General features: G+C 43.5%; 1 protein-coding gene across 1 annotated transcript in view; it reads left to right on the forward strand.

Moving 5' to 3' along the window:
- LOC130275781 (inter-alpha-trypsin inhibitor heavy chain H3-like) overlaps nt 1-10,019 on the forward strand; it is a 145,118-nt gene extending 135,099 nt beyond the window's left edge. Inside the window, exons 21-23 of the transcript XR_008844898.1 lie at nt 5,710-5,751; nt 7,664-7,853; nt 9,904-10,019. The gene's annotated coding sequence lies outside the window, so the exon portion shown is untranslated. The remainder of the gene's footprint in view (nt 1-5,709; nt 5,752-7,663; nt 7,854-9,903) is intronic.
- Nucleotides 10,020-19,703: the final 9,684 nt, after the last annotated feature.

Genomic DNA, 19,703 nt, shown 5'->3' on the forward strand with positions numbered 1-19,703 from the left:
TTCTGATATATGGCTGTTTGCCCTCTAGTGACCATTTAGCAATCACTAGAGCACTGTAGCGTTTTCCTCTGCAGCCTCTAGTGATCAGTAAGCACTAAATGGTCACAAAGGGGTGCACAGGAAGATACTGTTGCGGGCCTGACATGTCCAGAGTATATTCAACCAGTATATTCATATTAAAACACCATACAACACCCTGCAATAATAACAGTTGCTGTGGTGTTCTATAATAGTGTGCTATGGAAAATACATATTTAGCAGTAAACACAGTAAGCAGCAATCTGCAGCACATTGCTGTCACGGTTCTTGGCCACTGCACGTTATACTCACGTACTTTTTTTTTTCTAACAACATAACACACCGCAAAAAAGTCCTTTAGTACACTTTTGCACACCGCGACCACTACTTTTGATCACGAATAGGTTCATGTGCCTCGACCCTCTCTGGTATTTCCTGCACACATGACCTTGGGCTGTGAATATAAAGGGGTACTCTGCTCCTGTACTCACTTTGACACACCTTTCACATAAGGCCCCAAATGAGTTATGCTCACCCCCAAACTAGTCCACTTGCCGTACACATGCACAAGTTCCTACACATAGTGTGGCAGTGTGGCAAGGAAAGGGTGTACTTCCTTGGCTCACCCTGCAGAAGCTCTCACCTGCTTCTTAAGTAATGAGGCAGGAGGGAAGGGAGGTGTATATGAGATGGAGACTCAGTCTAATGTGGGCTCTTCCTAGGAGACAGCATGTGGGCTGTAGGGAAGAGACAGAGCCTGCTGAGGAGTACACAGCCCGAGCCATGAGTGGCTCAAAGAGAGTGACATGAATTGTGAGTAGAAGGTTGCAGGGGACATATGTTTAACCGGCTGAGGGAAGCTCAGCGGTTGTTAGTCAGGACAATCTGATCTGTTTAGTCAGTGACCAGACGGTCTAGGATTTTGTTTTGTTCCTGCTTTTTGTTTATTTCTTTCCCTGCAACCTGTCTAATAAAACTGGCAAGGTGCCAGATTTGCATTATAAGCGTTTGTTTGCTGGTTTATTGAGAAGAAACGCATCCTGTGGCGTGGTCCAGGACGATCCCAGAGCAAATCCCCAAGACGGATCGTCACATTTTGGTGGAGGATGCGGGCAACCTGTTGCCAAGGGCAACCAACGGGCGAGTTGGAGAGGAGCCATTGCTAGGAGCACCCCCCTGCAAGATTGCAAGTCGGAGGAGCCCAGCAGAGGAGTTCAAGCACAGTTTGGTGTCTGTGGAGGAGCGTTGCTAGGGGCAACGGATCGAGAATTTTTTTCAAGAAAATGGGACAACCTCGAAAGGCTGTTGCTGGGAGCAACCGACGTGGGCCACAACCGGTGGTCGCCAAGACGAAGCCGAGGTCCCGTAAGTTGTCGGTGGGCAGAATACCACTGTGGGTGGACTTGGATTGTTGCCAGACTGTATCTCGGATTATGCCAGAAATAATTCCATTTGTGAAGTCCCGCCCTGAGCCCGGTAAGACTGTTCAAATTACCTTTGATACATGTTTTGGGACAGTAAGCCATATGATGGAGGTATGTGCGGAACTTACAGTGGAAATTGTACTGGGCAGAGACTTTCCGTATTTCTGGCAGCTGTGGGATGCTGAGAGTGCAACTGAGAGTTCGCACACAAAGGTTCCGGAAGGAGTGAGGACTGGGGGTCTCTACTGGACTGTGTGAATGGTGCTGTATATTGTGAACCCATGCAGGCTGATAATGTTTTTCTTGAAACACTTATGTTAATGTGTTCTGATGTAAAGAGTTCTATTCCCACCTCTCGCAGGACAAAAGAAAACCTGTGTGAGCTGGAAATAGAAGGTAAAAAGATGATGGTTTTGTTAGATCCAAAATATGTAATAAGTCTGGTAAAGACCAGCTGCAGAAAGCCAGACCCCGCTATAGTGTCTATACAAGCTGGTATTTGGGGTTATAAAACAGTTAATGTGTGTATTTCTACTCCCTATGGTACCATAAGTCACAAGGTTGCAATAGAGCCTACCTTAGAATATGAAGTAGTACTGGGGAAGGATTTTCTGTTTTTTCAGCAGTTGTGGGAAGATAGTCTGGTGACTAGAGCAGGAACACCTGATAGGCTCACCACACTTGGTTTTCACCACATAGCAGGGGACAGTAACTCAGCAGAGACTGAGGACGGGGAGTGTCAGCAGACCCTAGGTATATGTCAGGTGGGAGTGTGCCAGACCACTAGGGGAGCTCAGAACAGTCCGCGAGTCAAGTTAAAGTGGTGACTGGAATAGAAGCTACGGAGATGGCTGCGGAAAAACCAAAACTCTGGAAGAGAGTACCAGTGGAGCTGGGGGCTGCACTTACGGTCACAGACCGAGACCTAAGTGAAGGAGACTGTGACAAGACAAAAGAAAAGTCTGCCAAGAAGCCGAGAGACAGTTCAGAGGAACTGATCAGGAATCTCCCTGACTCGCTGGTGCCAAGAGCCATTGAAGTTGTTGCTAGGGGCAACAAACTTACCGCCAAGGGATTGCCGGTCCAACGGGAGTGTTTAGCGAGAGTCTCCAGAGTTGTCAACGTGGTGGGAGAGGAAGAGTGCCAGGTGTCAGTGGCACCTGTTGTGGATGATAATAATGAGGCACAAGTGGCCGCAACCCCGAAAAAGGGGGAGACTTCATCTAGAGATGGAGAAGAGCTGGGTCGAGTGTCTGACAGAGGACCAGAGGATGTCTCAAGGTCTAACAGCGAGAGTGAGGAGACCACTGTCAGTAAATGGTCTCAGAAAAGACGAGCTGGCCTTGGGAAAAAACTGGAGCAGATCCAGAATCTGGAAGAAACCCTGCAGATGGTTTCTGTGAAGTTGTTGGAGAAAGAAAAAGAGGTACATTGCTTGACAGAGGAGAAGGACAAATCACTTGCTGACTTTAAGAAAGAGCAAGAAGCGAGGCTTCAGCTGGAAAAAGTCATGGAGCACCACAGAAGTGAGTTCGTGGCTCTGCAGGATGAACTGTCCCGCTCCCAGGGTCTTGTGACCAGCAAGGAGAGTGAAGTGCAGAGTCTGGCCAAGCGGATGTCATTCCAGGAAGAAGAAGTGAGTCTTCTACATGGTGCATATCAGGCTCTGCGGAGTGATCAGAAGGCTAGCCTGGTAGCCATGGAAAAAATAGAAAAAGAGAAGAATGAAATGAAGATGGAAGCTGAAGCTCTTGCCAGCAATCTGGAGAGTGTCTCTAAAGCTAAGAGACAACTTGAGGAGGAAGTCAAGGCGAAGAGTGCCCTTGCACATGCTCTTCAATCTGCTCGTCATGACAATGACTTGCTCCATTAGCAGTATGAGGAGGCCCTGGAACAAGTTGAGACTCTGCAACATGAAAACAAGAACTTGCAACAGGAGATCTCAGATTTATGTGAACAGATTGGTGAGAGTGGAAAATCTATCAATGAGTTAGTGAAGTCCAAGAAACAGTTGCTGGACAGTGAGAAGATGATCTCCACAAAGCTCAAGAGTGAGCAGCTGAAATATATAAAGCTGGAAGATGACATGAAGATCTTAAAAGAGAGCCTGGAAGTGCAGAACGAAACGTGCAGAAGGTCCCACATAGCTGCCTTGGTTTTTCTGGGAGCGCAACTCCACGAGCAGGTGGCTGTGCTGGTGGACAATGAACAATTGAGGAAACAATTGCTGTCTTCGGAAGATACTGTCAAGGACTTGACAGAGTTACTTGACAGTGAGAGGATGAAGTCCGCTAAGCTCCAGTGTAAGCTGCGAAAATGTGAGAAAAAGGAAGATGACCAGGAAGTCCTAAAAGAGAGCAGAGACCAAGATATGGCGGAATTGGCTCAAGAAAGGCTTCTGGGGCCGAAGTTACAGGATACAGTTATGCTTTCTCTGAATGCCAAAAAGTCCTCTAAAGTTAAGATTGAGGTGAAGTCCCCTGAAGCTAGGACTGAGCTGAAACCTGGTGGGAAATCCTTTGAAGTGGAGACTAAGGAGAAGAGAGGTGGGAAATCCTCTGAACCTGAGCAGACCAAAAATTCTGAAGGTAATGCTGAGGCAGAGAAATCCTCTGAAGCAGAAGCCAAACTAGAGTCAACCTCAAAAGCTGTGAGTAAAGAGAATGGCACAACTGAAGCTACAGGTGAAGAGAAGAGTAAGCCTGAAGAAGCTGCAGTAGTAGAAGCTGATTCTACACAAGAATCTGAAGGAGCCAAAGACTCTGAAGCCAAACCTGAGGAAGCTGGTGCCCCTGAAGAGAAATCTGGAAGGAATGAGGTGAAACCATGTGAGAAATCCACTGAAGTCAAGACTGAGGTGAAACCAGGTGGGAAGTCCTCTAAAGTTGAAACCGAGATGGACCCGTGTCAGAGGTCCTCTGACGGTACAGAGAACAAGACAGTGGTTGGTGAAGCCACTGAGGCCGAAAGATTCTCTGAAGCAGAGGCAGAGGTCCGGCAAGCCAGAAGAAGACAAAGGTTAGAAGCATCAGTCCTCTCACTCCTTAATTTCCAGAACCCTGCCCACACCAGGGTGAAGAACCTGGAACTGGAGAGGTGTGACCGAGAGACTTGCAATTGGTTGCTGGTAAAAGTCCGGAAGAAAAAAGTCAAGGACTTTAGAGACTGTTGGACAAAAGTTGTCCAAGAGAAAGGAAAGGCAGATGGTTTCTACCTTTCAAATACATGTGCTCCTTCCCGGTGGTCTGAGCAAAGGGTGGGGGGGGGGGATATGTGGCAGTGTGGCAAGGAAAGGGTGTATTTCCTTGGCTCACCCTGCAGAAGCTCTCACCTGCTTCTTGAGTAATGAGGCAGGAGGGAAGGGAGGTGTATATGAGATGGAGACTCAGTCTAATGTGGGCTCTTCCTAGGAGACAGCATGTGGGCTGTAGGGAAGAGACAGAGCCTGCTGAGGAGTACACAGCCCGAGCCATGAGGGGCTCAAAGAGAGTGACATGAATTGTGAGTAGAAGGTTGCAGGGGACATATGTTTAACCGGCTGAGGGAAGCTCAGCGGTTGTTAGTCAGGACAAGCTGATCTGTTTAGTCAGTGACCAGACGGTCTAGGATTTTGTTTTGTTCCTGCTTTTTGTTTATTTCTTTCCCAGCAACCTGTCTAATAAAACTGGCAAGGTGCCAGATTTGCATTATAAGCGTTTGTTTGCTGGTTTATTGAGAAGAAACGCATCCTGTGGCGTGGTCCAGGACGATCCCAGAGCTAATCCCCAAGACGGATCATCACAATAGATATTACAAGATTACTTTCACATACACCGTTATGTCCCCACAGGAAATCAACATAGGGGCGATAGTGGTAGACAAAGGGTTATGTAAAGATAAGACTTTTTTTTCCAAGTAATTTTATTGACAGCCTCTTTTCCACTACAGTGTTTTTCTGAGAGTGCAGAGTTTGTGAACAATTGGTGCATTATCCAGGTAAAAAGAAAAAAATTTTTTTTTTTGTAACAATATACATTTGCTTGCACTATTGATTTATTGGAGACAAATTAAGCAGTCTGCAGTTAGCTTTCTATTATAGTATTCCTGACCTCATTGGATGGAAAAGCCTGTATATTGTGACTGGTGCAGTAAGATGAGATGACTAAATGATTGACAAATACAAGAGGACAATAGGGTGGTTTACTGTAACATAAGTTTAATTTGGGAAGTGGAACACAGCAGTATCAGATTCAAAGCCTTAATGTTTTCTATTTTATTTCTATTCAAGTTGTTTATTCTCTCAGAACTATCCCCGGGTTCTACACACAAGGTGAGTATTAGTTATTAAATAGATGCCCTTTTTTATCATGATTATCATTGCTAATATTGTAGAATGTACAAAATATGCATTCTAATTGACAAGTATAGTATACATTTAAATATTAAGCCATTTGTATTTTTTATTTTTACATATATATATATATATATATATGTGTATATATATATATATATATATATATATATATATATATACAGTGATCCCTCAACTTACAATGGCCTCAACATACAATAGTTTCAACATACAATGGTACAATTTTCTGGACCATTGTAAGTTGAAACCAGACTCAACATACAATGCTACAGACAGTCCAGATCTGTGAAATGTGTCAATGGCCGGAAGAACCGACCAATCAGAATGGATATTCACTTTACCTGTACCAGGGTTACCTGCTCCTTTGGACACCAGGTGAGGGCGACTCCATCTTGCTTTTTTAGGACACTGTACTGTACAGAACCCCGAAGAAGCTCCTGTCCTCTACATAGACCAGTGTTTACTAGAGATGAGCGAACTTACAGTAAATTCGATTCGTCACGAACTTCTTGGCTCGGCAGTTGATGACTTATCCTGCATAAATTAGTTCAACTTTCAGGTGCTCCGGTGGGCTGGAAAAGGTGGATACAGTCCTAGGAAAGAGTCTCCTAGGACTGTATCCACCTTTTCCAGCCCACCGGAGCACCGGAAAGCTGAACTAATTTATGCAGGATAAGTCATCAACTGCCGAGCCGAGAAATTCGTGACAAATCGAATTTACTGTAAGTTCGCTCATCTCTAGTGTTTACCAAGCAGGGTGCCCCCAGCTGTTGCAAAACTACAACTCCCATCATGCCCGGACAGCCAACGGCTGTCCGGGCATGCTGGGAGTTGTAGTTTTGCAACAGCTGGAGGCTCCCTGCTTGGGAAACACTGACATAGACAGTGATTTACGTATGTAAATATATGTAAGGATTTGCTTTATCTGTATTAGTTATCTACTTATTTTTCTTTAATTTTCACTTTTTCCTATTTTTGGATGACATTTTGGTGCCTTTAGAACCAATTACCAGGTTTCCATAGAGTTCTGGTCTCAACATGCAATGGTTTCAACATACAATGGTTGTCCTGGAACCAATTAATATTGTAACTTGAGGGACCACTGTGTGTATATATATATATATATATATATATATATATATATATATGGGTTTAAATTGCCTTTTCAGTACTTACATTATACAATTATAATAGTGAAAAAGATGTATACGGTAAGTATCAAATGTATGACCACATAGTGATACTATGGTACTAAACAAATTACTTTTATGTAGACACTAATGTATATAGTAGTACCTTTTACAATTTTTTAAATGCACTGCAACCCAAAAGATAGATTTCGTAAAACTGTTGGGTCACAGCTGCTTGGGAATTGCCCAAAAAAAAAAAAAAAAGTACCTTGTAGCCACAGCATTTTGCAGGGAACCCTTTAACAAAAGAGGCTTATAAAAAGAGATCATCATTAGAGATCATTCATAAGAAACAGTAAAATTATTCATCCAGGGATTTTTTTTCTCTTACCTAATTTGATACCGGCCATCAAGAAATGAACACCCATAGGATGCCCAGCAAGTATCATGAATGGGTGCTATTAATTAGAAAAGAATGTTTTCATGATTCTGGATGTTATACTATTGCAGTAAACAGTTAAAAACTGTTTTTTATTTTATTTTGGTCCATTTAGTTACAGCTTAAATTGAGGCTAAAAAAAAATGATGTGTGAATAAAGCCCTAGTCATGTGTATTTTACCTTTCTCTAAATCAACTAGGGTAAGTTTAAAAGGTACCAACTCAATTATTCAACTACTTAACCATCCTGTTTTAATTTTTTATTTTTTTTACTTATTTTCATGAAACAATTGTCATCTAGTCTCGTGTACATGTTCATTTTGGGGAAAGAAAAGAAAATACTAGAATAAGCATGAGAAGAAGCTTTCAGCCGACCGCTCCTTTACCGAAATTGAGCCATAGGATAAATAAATCGTCATCTGTTTCATCCAAAGAACATTATCAGGAGCCTCGAAATATCCCACATACGAAAAGAGTTATTCATATAAAAGGTGAGAAATCCTACTATGTGGCCTCTTATTGTATGTTGTCACGGCATGCACAAGTAGCATTATATCAAGCAACGAATAAATTAAAACACAATCCTAAGTGATAATAAGAATATAAAGCAGAAGAATAAGACAACTGCAAAAAAAATGTTTAGGTAGATGGTACTTTCAAAAGCAACAGCCGCAATAAAGAGGTACTCCGTCCATAGACATCCTTTGGATAGGGGATAAGATGTCTGATCGCAGGGGGTCCCGCCGCTGGGGACTCCCGCTATCTCTCCTGCAGCACCCCCGTTTCTCAGCTGCACAGAGCGAGGATCGTTTGGATAGGGGATAAGATGTCTTAGGGCTGGAGTACCCCTTTAAAACAGATTTATAAATTACTTCTGTTTAATAATCTTAACCCTTCCAGTACTTATCAGCTGCTGTATGCTCCACAGGAAGTTATTTTCTTTTTTAATTTCTTTTCTGTCTGACCAAAGTGCTCTCTGCTGACACCTCTGACAAGGACAGAGGAATCAGCAGAGAGCACTGTGGTCAGACAGAAAAGAAATTAAAAAAAGAAAAGAACTTCCTGTGGAGCATACAGCAGCTGATAAGTACTGGAGGGATTAAGATTTTAAAATAGAAGTAATTTACAAGTCTGTTTTACTTTCTGGAGCCAGTTGATTTGAAATGCACAGAGGTGTCAGCAGAGAGCACTGTGGTCAGACAGAAATAACTATACAACTTCCTCTGCAGCTTACAGCAGCTGATAAGTACTTGAAGGATTAAGATTTTTAAATAGAAGTAATTTACAAATCTGTTTAACTTTATGGCACCACTGGAGTACCCCTTAAAGTTTAGTCCATTTGGGTAGTTTAGCAATTTCAGGAAGCATCAGGATAATGGAACTGCAGAACATGTCGTGCTTTATGTTGTCTCAGCAATAAAGTACTTTCTTAAAATCTAATAAAATCATCAACTTATATGGGCACTTTTCATTTTCTCCAATAAATAGCCTATATGATTCCCAACATTTTCAAAAAAACACATTTTAGCCACTAGGTGTCTCCCTTCTATGCAATCTGTTATCCCCTGCCTATTGTCACATCTCTAGTTACAGTCTCAGGAAGACAAATTTCAGGAAGTGGTAGTGGTGCTTACCTCTGGTTCTGTGCTGGAGACAAGAGACATCTGTAAGTGTCCAAAGGATCTACACTTGCAATGCAAGGTAAATCCTCTCAGCAGCAGCAGTGCTTTGTGTAACCCTTCCTTTCTAGGCTGCTACTGTTTATTTCCTTTCTGAACCTTGCAAAGCCACTGCATCAGTAACTCTCCTTCTCATCTAACATGACATTTTTAGTAGTGTACTATATATCATCCCCCAGCACACTGCCAGTCTGTTAAAGGGGTATTCCAGGCCAAAACTTTTTTTATATATCAACTGGCTCCGGAAAGTTAAACAGATTTGTAAATTACTTCTATTAAAAAATCTTAATCCTTCCAATAGTTATTAGCTTCTGAAGTTGAGTTGTTGTTTTCTGTCTAACTGCTCACGTCCCGGGAGCTGTGCAGTTCCTATGGGGATATTCTCCCATAATGCACAGCTCCCGGGACGTGACATCATCATTGAGCAGTTAGACAGAAAACTTCAGAAGCAAATAACTATTGGAAGGATTAAGATTTTTTAATAGAAGTAATTTACAAATCTGTTTAACTTTCTGGAGCCAGTTGCACTTTCACCAACACTTTGTCATGGCACAGCAGAGAATAGTATGTAATGGGATGTGCTGTGATTGGCTGACGATGTCAGGGAGGAAGTAACTGTATGTGTGTACTACTGTAAAACAGCCTGGATCTGATCCCACCCCCCGAAATGGAATAAATGAGAAAAAGCTGTGCCCCACGGAAGTAACTCTCAGGGGCTCAATAACAACAGTGAGAGCAGAAAAATCCCCTTGCCAGCATTATTAAGGGTTAAACTAATAAAACAATGCAGGTTTAAAAAAAAAAAAAAAAAAAAAAAAAACGATAGGAATGCTTTTTAAAAATGCATTTTCACTGTTCACAGGTTTAAATGACATACCCATTTGCTTTGTCAGAGGAGCGGAGCAGGTTACAGAAAACTTTACTAAGCCATTGAGAAAGTATGAAACAGCAGTCATCAGTAATGTAACTAGAAGGACCCCAGGTATTCATATATGTCTAAAACTTCTTGTAGCAATACTTTTGTTGTCTCTGCTTCTTACATTTTCTGTTTAAAGGGAACCTGTCATCAGATTTTACCACATGTAAAAGGGGGGCAACACATTACATAGAGTAAAATCAGATTTTTCACCATGACCCATTGTCCTCCTTGGCATACTCGCTGGTGAAGACAATGGCCCTGATTTACTATTGTAAAGCCGACCAGAATTTGTGCCAAAAAATTCAAAATCCTGACCAACTCTCCATTTTACTTAGAAAGCCAGAAGAAGATGTAGTGGATTTGAGCTGTGGAAGACCCCACAACTAAAAAAAGCAAAATGTAGGGTAAAGTGCATAACATAATACCATTTTTTTTTTTTTTTTTAAACCTGTCGGGAATCAAAACCCGAAAAGAAAACTAAACTACACTGGGCCAAGGAGTTTTAAAATTGTCCAATTCTGTATAGTTATGCCCTGTAAGTGGTCTCCGGGGTCCGGCATGCTCAGGTAGTCACCACTGCTCTAGACTGTAACCACTTCTACTAGGTGTGATTGACAGCTCGGCCACAACCATACAACAAATGTCCCCCTGTGGCCCTATCCTAAGTATGCCTATGACTTCATACAGAGTAATTGTTTGGTGGACAGTAGTGTACATAGAAGAAAGGGGTCCCCATAGCAAATATGGAAATGTTCCTCGTATTATGGTATCTGATTTTGCCCAATAGAACAGAAAGGTCTGATGTTTCTTTTCTCTTACTTTCCATGATCCATTGGTCAATACTCCCTCCATTCATTTGTTGACATGTAGTTCCCTGGAGTGAAGAGTTTCACCGTATGTCGTAAAAGGAATACAACCAAGCAGGGTGGGGTCTCTCCATAGGCCCCACCGCAGTTACAAGACCTGCCACTATTGTACATACACCCTTGCTGTAGATTTTGGATGAAACATTGCTTCTTGGATCCAAACTATGGAAGTGTATGAATTCTATGCACTGCCATGCAAACTCCGCACACTGCTGTATGTATGCTGCATCCTGGCTTCCAAACTTAGGAGAAAAAATCTTTATGCAGCTAGTGAATAGAAATTGTAGAGATTGTAAAAGCAAGGTCCCTTTCACACAGCAAAGTATAAATTTGTTTATGTGAAGTACCAAAAGCATACAAAGTACACCATAAATGCTTGCTCTTTCAAGATGAATGAATTAATGGTTACCATATATACTCGAGTATAAGCCGAGTTTTTCAGCACGATTTTTCGTGCTGAAAACGCCCCCCCTCGGCTAATATTCGAGTGAACTCTCCGCCTGTCAATCCCTTCATCAGTGTTCTTCAACCTGCGGACCTCCAGATGTTGCAAAACTACAACTCCCAGCATGCCCGGACAGCCATCGGCTGTCCGGGCATGCTGGGTGTTGTAGTTTTGAAACTTCTGGAGGTCCGCAGGTTGAAGAACACTGCGGCCTTCGTCATCATCCATCCTCCCCCCCCCTTTTTGTTTTGTACTCACCTCCCCTCGGTGGGAAGTTAGGGTGAGCTGGTCCGGGCCATCTATGCTGCAGGACCGTCCGGTGGGGAGGATTAGTCATTGCGGGCTGTCCATTTACACCGGGGGGGGCCTCTTCTTCGGGCCCGGCCCCGGACTAGTGACGTTGCCTTGACGACGACGCACAGGGACGTTCATGCGCAACGTCCCTATGCGTCGTCATCAAGGCAACGTCACTAGTCTTGGGCGGGGCCCAAAGCGCGGAGAAGAGGCCCCCCCCCCCCGGGTGAAAATAGACAGCATAGATGGCCCGGACCAGCTCACCCTATCTTCCCGCCCAGGGGAGGTGAGCACAAAACAAAGGGGGGGGGGGGGGGGCTTCAACCTACGGACCTCCAGAGGTTTCACCAGTGGTCTTCATGCTGGGAGTTGTAGTTTTTCAACATCTGGAGGTCCGCAGGTTGAAGACCACTGATGAAGGGATTGACAGGCGGTGATGATGAAGGGGGGGGGGATGATGACAGGGTCTGGATGATTACATGGGGGGGGATGATGTATTTCCCACCCTAGGCTTATAGTCGAGTCAATAACTTTTCCTGGGTTTTTGGAGTAAAAATAGGGGCCTCGGCTTATATTCGGGTCGGCTTATACTCGAGTATATACGGTACCTTCTCAGCAGATGCATTTTTAAACATATAGGGGGAGATTTATCAAAACCTGTGCAAAGGAAAAGTTGTCAAGTTGCCCATAGCAACCAATGAGATCGCTTCTTTAAATTTTAACAAGGCCTCTGCAAAATGAAAGAAGTGATCTGATTGGTTGCTATGGGCAACTTTTCCTCTGGACAGGTTTTTATAAATCTCCCCCTGTGTGAGTCTATGGGAAAGTGGTTGTCTACTATGTGCGCACAATGGGGGTGATTTAATAAGAGTTGAGTATACTTTTCTTTGTGAGTTTTGATACCCAACTGGTATTATTCCACGGTATTTACTAATGTTTTCCTACGTTTTGCACTTTTCCCTACATTTTGCTTGTTTTTTATAACTGCTCTGAGCTGTTGGGTTTTTCAGAGCTCAAATCCACCACTTTTTATATGGGAACATTAGTAAATATGTTGGGATTTTTCAAAACTGTCGGGATCTCAGCCACTTTCTTCAAAGACGACGCCCCTTTTCTTGTAAAATGGAGAGTTTTGTAAAATTCTAGCGCCCAAGAAAAAAGAGTCGGGATCACGTTAGTAGATAACCCCGAATATGTATACATGTAGCCGTATTTTTACTTACTTTTGACAAAAATTGCAAATTCCAGTGTTTTGCTTTTTTCTTCTAGCTGAAGGGAACACTGAATGCAGACTCTCTGATGACAAGAAGCAAGAGGACAAGAGGAAAGATAGCAAGGTACAGAACATGGTTCTGTGTATTTAAATACTATATTACAGTTTAGTGACTTGAAACATTCTATTATAAGTCATTAGACAAACAGACAACAGGTGGAAATTATAGGCAATTAGCAAGACACCCCCAATAAAGGAGTGGTTCTGCAGGTGGTGACCACAGACCACTTCTCAGTTCATATGCTTCCTGGCTGATGTTTTGGTCACTTTTGAATGCTGGCGGTGCTTTCACTCTAGTGGTAGCATGAGTCTACAACCCACACAAGTGGCTCAGGTAGTGCAGCTCATCCAGGATGGCACATCAATGCGAGCTGTGGCAAGAAGGTTTGCTGTGTCTGTCAACGTACTGTCCAGAGCATGGTGGCGCTACCAGGAGATAGGCCAGTACATCAGGAGACATGGAGGAGGCCGTAGGAGGGCAACAACCCAGCAGCAGGACCGCTACCTCCGCCTTTATGCAAGGTGGAGCAGGAGGAGCACTGCCAGAGCCCTGCAAAATTACCTACAGTAGGCCAAAAATGTGCATGTATCCACTCAAATGGTCAGAACCAGACTCCGTGAGGGTGGTATGAGGGCCCGACGTCAACAGCCAACACTGTGCAGGACATTTGGCATTTGCCAGAGAACACTAAGATTGGCAAATTCACCACTGGCGCCCTTTGCTCTTCACAGTAGATTCATACTGAGCACATGTGACAGATGTGACAGAGTCTGGTGACGCCGTGGAGAACATTTTGCTGCCTGCAGCATCCTCCAGAATGACCGGTTTGGCAGTGGGTCAGTAATGGTGTGGGTGGCATTTCTTTGGGGGGCCGCACAGCCCTCCATGTGCTTGCCAGAGGTAGCCTGATTGCCATTAGGTACCGGGATGAGATCCTCAGACCCCTTGTGAGGCCATGTGTTGGTGTGGTTGGCCCTGGGTTCCTCCTAATGCAAGACAATGCTAGACCTCATGTGGCTGGAGTGTGTCAGCAGTTCCTGCAAGAGGAAGGCATTGATGCTATGGACTGGCCGCCCGTTCCCCAGACCTGAATCCGATTGAGCACATCTGGGGCATCATGTCTTGCTCCATCCACCAATGCCGGGTTACAAAACAGACTGTCCAGGAGTTGGCGGATGCTTTAGTCCAGGTCTGGGAGGACATCCCTCAGGAGACCATCCGCCACCTCATCAGGAGCATGCCCACACACTACTGAGCCTCATTTTGACTTGTTTTAAAGACATTACATCAAAGTTGGATCAGCCTGTAGTGTGGTTTTCCACTTTGATTTTGAGTGTGACTCCATATCCAGACCTCCATGGGTTGATAAATTTGATTTCCATTGATAATTGTTGTTTGATTTTGTTGTTAGCACATTCAACTATGTAAAGACGAAAGTATTTCATACAATTAGTTCATTTATTCAGATCTAGGATGTGTTCCCTTTATATTTTTTAGCAGTGTAGTTTTGATATTATGGTTTATTCAACCTGTTATGTAGGGGCTGAGTCGTTCGCCCAACATACTGAAAAGAACATGACCACTGAATAACATAATTCACATAATCAGATTGCATTGTCAGAATTTTGCTTCTATCTGATGATCATACACAGCATACTGATGATTGCCACCTGGTGGTTCTTCATTTATATTACACCAGAAAGTAATTTCCATAGAAACACTGCCATCTACTAGCAATGATTTTAATAGCAGTACTATTCAGTAAATTCCTGGCTTACGAGGGATGCTTCTATTGTATGCTTTTTGCAGTGTAAAATTTTACTGTTATGGTAATTTATTTGAACACTTTTTAATTTATTGTATATTTCTTTTAATGTTTTCATATGTATTTATCTTGTCGCATACAGCTTTATCCACCTAGCTGTTTACCTGCATTTTTTGCACGCGGTGTTTACCTATGATCCGGAAGTGATCATTAAGACATGTATTTAACTAGCTTGTGCTTGTATGTACTGTTTGCCTGATGAAGATCCTAATTCTGGGTCGAAACGCGTTGCATTAAAAGAACCTTATCCAACTACCGGGAGAAGTTCCTTTATTTGGGGTAACCATTTTTACTGTTTTGCACTAATAAATTTGAGGAATCTTACTTTAATATTTTTTTTTTATTACAATCAGCGTATAAAATGCTAATTGTGAACCCCTTCTCAACAATGGGCATGCATGTACAGCAAGTGCTGAGAACTAGCACACATGGCAGGTGGGAGCCGTTGTCTGTGGCCAGCATCAGTATTAAGTCTGATTGATGCGGCGGTCAATAGTGACCCATTTAGGCGGTTTTATACATACATTTTATTGTAGTGTACTATACAAAAGATGTTATCCCAGATGGGACTAAAAATTTATGTAAAAATGTTTCTAAAAATACTATTTAAGAAAAAATTCTAATAACTTCCTTCCCCTGGTTTTTGCTTATTACGCACAGGTAAGTTAACGTTAGGTCCCGTGCCATCTGTGTGCGGGCTCTGGTGTGTCCTTAATATAAGGATACACTGGCGAATGTCTCAATTTTAACATCAGTGTTGAGGGATAGCCAATGTCATTGTATACATCTACCACAGTAGTGCACCTACATTTCTGTATTGTATTCTAATTGTTACACATTCACACCATTTACCTGGTGTAGGATTCTATTGTGGCACTTGTAGTCCACTGCAGGCATCCTCCATTGTATGCATTTTTATGCTGGGGATCGCCCCTAGCAATGGACTACAAGGGCAGGATCTGCTCCCCCAGTATATATGCACAACTGCATTTGGGGTTGAGCACCTACAGCCATTTGAGACCACGTTTTTTGTTGTTGTTTATAAAAATTTTGTAGGGTACCATTAAAAAATAAAATAAAATAAAAAATTGTATTTAACAAAATGTATCTTTTTTATTAATTTTTAAACATGGATCAATTTATGTGTGCGGGCAGGGCATTAAAAATGTAGCCAACAATAATAAAAATGTAGTGTGTGTTTTTAACTTTTTTTTAAACATTTTTTAGGTAGTACTTCTACTACCAGCATGAAACACACTGTTCAATGATGCGAGTAGTAGTACCTCTACTAATTGACAGATCGCCTGTATAATGTATAGATGCGGCCGGCCGCTCTTCTATGGTCCCCTGCACTGCTGTATATATACACCTATTCATATTTCCCCCAGAGAGCTGTGATTGGCCAGATGGTTCCAGCCAATCACAACTCTCTGTGGGAAATATGAATAGGTGTATATATACGTCAGTGTAGGGGACCATAGAAGACCGGCCAGCCGCATCTATACATTATACAGGAGAATCACAGTGGGTGTCAGGAGTGACACTCGCTGTCATCTGTCTATTAATGCAGGTACTACAGCTCTTAGCATGGAGCAGAGTGTGCTCCATGTTGGGAGCAGTAGTACCTGCAGTAAGGAACAGATCACAGCAAGTGTCACTCCTGACACCCGCTGTGATCATCCTGATGTGTATGTTGGGACTCAGCGGTGCTCAAGGCTACAGAGCCGGGAGAACAGCTGATGCTGAGCAGTAGATATACATTCTATATCTACTGCCCAGCAAGAACTTACAGTGGGCCTGCAATGTGTATACAGCATACACATGCGTGTATGCAGAGGATTACGGCGGATTCGATGGATTACGGCAGATGAACTGGATTTTTTTTTAAATAAAATGGCTAACGAGGGCTGTGGGGGGGGGGGGGTTTATAAAATATTTTTTCCAATGTGCTGTGTTTTTTTTATTTTTATTGAATTTTCAGGCTTAGTAGTGGAAGCTGTCTTATAGACGGAGTCCATTGCTAAGCCAGGGCTTATCGTTAGCCCCAAAAACAGCTAGCGCTAACCCCCAATTATTACCCTGGTACCTACCACCACAGGGGTACCGGTAAGAGCCGGTACCAACAGGCATGGAGCATCATAAATGGCGCTCTTGGGACTAGGCGGTAACAGTCTGGCATTATTTAGGCTGGGGAAGCCAGTAACAATGGTCTTTGCCCACCCTGGTAATGTCAGGCTGTTTCTGCTTGGTTGGTATCTGGCTGTGAATAAAAATACGGGGAACCCTATGCATTTTTTTTCATAATTAAAAAAAACCGCATAGGGTTCCCCGTACAGTATTTTTATTCTCAGCCAGATACCAACCAAGCAGATACAGCCTGATGTTACCAGGGTGGCCGAGGGCTAGGGATCGACCGATATCGATTTTTTAGGGCCGATACTGATAATCTGTGACTTCTCAGGCCGATAGCCGATAATTTATACTGATATTCCGGTATAAGTTATCGGTTATTTCCCACCACCCCCCACGCCCACCCTGCCCCGCAGAAGCTGCTGCAGATCAATGATTTAAAGGGGGCGCTTTAAATCAATGAACTGCAGCGGCTTTTGCAGGGCCAGAGACCACCGCCACCATCCGCTTCTCCCCCCCCCCCTGTCTGTCCTGGGGTCCTCCCTAATCCAACCACCACCGCCGTTGCCCCATCCCCTGTTTTATAATTACCTGTTCCCGGAGCCCGGGGTCTGCACTACTTCTGGCTCTGGCAGCGTCCTGAGCTGTCACTGTGCGCACTGACGGTGATGTCGCATTGAGGACATCACTCGTTATTGCGCTGCGCAGCGCGCCGCAGGAGTCAGAAGTAGCGTGGACCCCGGGCCCCAGGAACAGGTAATTATAAAACTGGGGATGGGGGAGGCAATGGGGCAGCAGCAACGGTCTCTGGGGAGGCGAGGCGGGGCAGGGCATTATAAATAACACCAGCCTGTTACCACCTAGGCCCAGGAGCACCATTTTTGACGATCCGGGCCTGTTGGTACCAGCTGTTACTGGGGTAACAATTGAGGCTTAGCGCTAGCTGTTTTGGAGGCCAACGCTATGCCCCGGCTTAGTAATGGATTCCGTCAATAAGACCGGCTTCCACTACTAATCCTGAAAATTCAATTTAATAAAAACATGACACATTGGAAAAATGATTTTATTTAAAAAAACATTCCCCCCCCCACAGCCCTTGTTAGTTATTTAATTAAAAGAAAAAACATTTAGTTCATCCGTCGTAATCCATCAAATCCACCATAATCCTCTGCATACACGGATCTGAAACGAGAAGAAATAAAAACACAAAACATTGGTTAGGACATATTTGGCACTCTCTGCTGGGAATAGAGCTCATAATGCAATGTCTGCCCAAACAGTGAGCCTCCAATTGTGGCAAAACTAAACTTCCTGCATGCCCAGACTGTTTAGCAACAGCTGGAGTTTCTCTGTCTGGGAGGACACTGCCAGAAGGGTCTGTTCACATTATACAAAATGGACAATGTGAACAGAGCCTCAGAATTACCAGCCTGGCTCCCGTCTGTAGCTCCGCCCCCTAATGACATCATCACTAGGGGGCAGAGCTACACTGACAGCAGGGACAGGGAGCGAGGGAGGTAAGTGGACCTCGTCTTCTGTGTACATTATATTCAGCTATCTATATATAGCTGTATATATTGTATACCGCCCAAAGGGCTATAGGAGCAGGGAGTCCTGTCAAAATAGTGACTGGATTCCCGCCTCCTGTATAGTATACACGGTACACTATGCACCCCTGTATACTGTATGGCTGGGGGAGGTGAGAAGTGATGCTGTACATCACTCATGTGGACTGGGCGCTCTGCATCCGACCCACTGAGTGGTCCTGGAGACAGTGAAAAAACTGCCACGGGACAAAGCTGGCTGTTTCCACACACCAGGAAAAACACCAGAAAAACTGCCAAAACGCAGGAAAAATCTGTGACAGTTTTCCTGGCAGTTTTTCCTGGTGGGCAAAAACCTAGCCTTTAACAGACTTGGCTGTACCCTGCTTAACGCAGAGTGAAAACAGCCTTATTGAAAAGTAGCAATAGATAATGAATGGAGAGGTGGCTTTACACAGGGATAGTTTTCTTATTTTAAGTCTATGGGAGTTACAGAAACAAGAGAGCATCCTTCTTCCCTCCATAGAATACCTATCAGGTATTTATAGCATATCCTGTAAATATCATAAATCTCAAGAAATTTACTGCATCTCCATCTCCTCCTCCATGTCTTTTAGTTACTATTTTACATTAAAAAAAAATTTAAGAATTTGGCTGGACTGAAAAGTAAAATAAAAAAATAACTTTTTTTCACCTGCCCCAATCTCCAACAATGTCTACTATACAGTGCCAGGTCACAGCTCAGCCAATTATTACCAGCGGTGTATCAGGTTGTTTTTTTGTTGTATTTTTTCTTAATTTTAAGCCCAGACACACACCTTTTGTGTGAGGCAATTTCTTTATAGCTGCTAAAGGTCATGATTTTCCCAGCTTCAACAATGATGGACTTCCATACAAACTTTCAACCCCCTTTTCACCCCATTAAGGGTTGAATTTTGAAAAATCCTTCCTTATTCCTCTTCTACGTCTTAAAAACAAAACCTGTGAAAAACTTCAGCTTTCTAGGTCCAAGGGTTTAGGCTGGGCATGATATATTTATATATACCGTATATACTCGAGTATAAGCCGAGTTTTTCAGCACGATTTTTCGTCCTGAAAACGCCCCCCTCGGCTTATACTCGAGTGAACTCTCCGCCTGTCAATCCCTTCTCAGTGGTCTTCAACCTGCGGACCTCCAGATGTTGCAAAACTACAACTCCAAGCATGCCCGGACAGCCATTGGCTGTCCAGGCATGCTGGGAGTTGTAGTTTTGAAACCTCTGGAGGTACGCAGGTTGAAGACCACTGCAGCCTTCGTCATCATCCGGACCCCCCCTTTAGTTTTCTACTCACCTCCCCTCGGTGGGAAGGAAGGGTGAGCTGTCC

The sequence above is a fragment of the Hyla sarda genome, chromosome 6 (genome assembly GCF_029499605.1).
Source record: "Hyla sarda isolate aHylSar1 chromosome 6, aHylSar1.hap1, whole genome shotgun sequence".
Classification (NCBI taxonomy): domain Eukaryota; kingdom Metazoa; phylum Chordata; class Amphibia; order Anura; family Hylidae; genus Hyla; species Hyla sarda.